At 35.3% G+C, this 2,214-nt stretch overlaps 1 pseudogene; it reads right to left on the reverse strand.

Moving 5' to 3' along the window:
• Positions 1-773: 773 nt before the first annotated feature.
• Positions 774-1,427, reverse strand: LOC101652316 (annotated as a pseudogene).
• Between the last annotated feature and the right edge of the window lie 787 nt (positions 1,428-2,214).

Genomic DNA, 2,214 nt, shown 5'->3' on the forward strand with positions numbered 1-2,214 from the left:
TTTTGAGGAGTTGTTCTCTCTTATAAAGTCTTATTGTCAGCAAATAGCTAAGGCTTCACTTCTACTTTGCCTAATTGTATTTCCTTGATTTCTTTTTTTAAAGATACAAATTTAACTTTATTACACTGTCATTCAAACTTGACTTATCAAATATAAAAACATTTTTAAAGAGTTATATATCACAAAAAATTGAGCAGTAAAAACATTCATAGCTCCATTTACACAAGTTATATAAAGTAAAAACAAATAATTGGAAATGTGTTTAACTTAGGGATTATACTCAATATAAATTGTGGAAAGTCCCTATGTTTTATTACATATGGATTATATTATTTATGTTCAGGATCCCATCAAAGATTCTTAATATTCACATCTTTTGTCTTAATTTGAATTAAACATCATAATACTATATTCTGAATCAAATGTTTGAGTTAGGAAGGTCTTTAGCTTTATAGTAAAAGTTTTTCCAAATATAGTTAACACCTTTAAAGCAATTCACATTATAAAGCTGATGAAATTTATTAGCTCCCTCTGGAGCAATGTGCAATATTCTTTTGTGCTAATCTGTTTAGCCAAATATAATAACAGGGGATATAAAAATCTCCTTTAAATTATGATCTCAAGTCCATGTAATGTTAAAATGATTAAAAAAGGATTTAGGCATAGTTCTTTAAAAAATCAACAAATGAAATAACATATATCAACGTAGTTGATTTAGTTTCAGAAAAACACATTTGAGAATTGCAAGTACACTCTTTCCCTCATCTCATCCCTTAGTCATTGACAGGAATTTTGTAGGCCACCATGCTATTTACTCTGTGGATTGTAGTAGTGAATGAATCAAGACAAACTTCCACAGAAGTGGTAATGAACTGTCATCCTGTTACTTCCCATTTTTCAGGTACAACCAAATCTTTATCTGTATAAATCAATAGGTCAAAAGAACAAGAAACTTCCAAGAGTGGCAGTAATGATACTGTGACTGTGATCTATCTTATAACTGAATGAATTTCATCTTCTATAGCTTTCTGAGATTTTTCTCAGGGTGCACTGTCATCTTTTGCAGTCTTGTCACACTCAATATAAAACTGCCATCATTCATGGACTTTACTGCTTTCAATTTTGAGATGACTACCACCAGCTTCTGAACATTTGTATAACCAAACTTCAACCTATTCCACCACATTATTTAGGTATTTTATGAACTTAAGATCAGTAGTCACAAGCAAGGCCAATCCATATTTTTTCACTCAAGTGAAAGTTTCACAAGCAAGGTCAATCCATATTTTTTCACTCGAGTAAATATTTCTGATGGATATATGTCATGCTGATATAAAATGTTGTTAATGCCAAATGAGATGAAGTAGGCTACAAATTTGGTACTCCCATTGAGGGTGATGCCTTACCGGGGTAAGCTGAAGTGCCATGGCTAGGTCCACAGAAGAAGATGGGCAGTTTCATAAGGTAAATAAGTACCATGGCAGCTCTGGTTGCAGTTCCCTAACACACATTCTTTTCTTGTTTTCTAATGGTTCTTGCTAGGACTTCCAGCACAATGCTGAATAAGAGTTGGGATAAGGGGCACGCTTATCTAGCCCCTGTTTTCAGAGAAAATGATTTCAGTTTTCCCTATTGAGTGTTATGTTGGCTTTTGGTTTTTAATATATGGCATTTATTATGCTGAGTAGTTTTTTTATTCCTATATTACTGAGTATTTTTATTAAAATGGGTGTTGGATATTGTCAAAAGAGTTTTTTGCATTTATTGGTATGATCATGTGGTTCTTATTCATTATTGTATTAGTCTAGGTACTTTGGAGAAACAAATCCACAGCAACTCATGTATAAAAGAGAGTTTTATGCAAAGAAAATGTGCATCACGAAAACATCCCAACCCAATGCTGCCCAAGCCCACAAGTCCAACATTAACCCATACCCAACACCAGTCCACAAAGTCCTTCACCTCACAAAACAGAGGCAATGATGCCGACTGCAGGAGGAAAGCTGAGTCAGTGAACGAACAAGCATCTCAGCACTAGCAGGGGTCTCCACACGGCTGCTCCAGCACCCAGGGCTGCATCGGGATAGGTCCATGTAGCTTCTCCTTGGGGATGTCTTGTAGGAAGTCAATCTTGCAAGCTGAAGCAGGGAACCGCTAAGGCAGCTGCACCCGATGCAACCATCACAAAAACAAGAGACCCGAGAACTAGAAAGG

The sequence above is a fragment of the Echinops telfairi genome, unplaced genomic scaffold (genome assembly GCF_000313985.2).
Source record: "Echinops telfairi isolate 266 unplaced genomic scaffold, ASM31398v2 ScPeMD7_44;HRSCAF=162, whole genome shotgun sequence".
NCBI classification, from domain to species: Eukaryota; Metazoa; Chordata; class Mammalia; order Afrosoricida; family Tenrecidae; genus Echinops; species Echinops telfairi.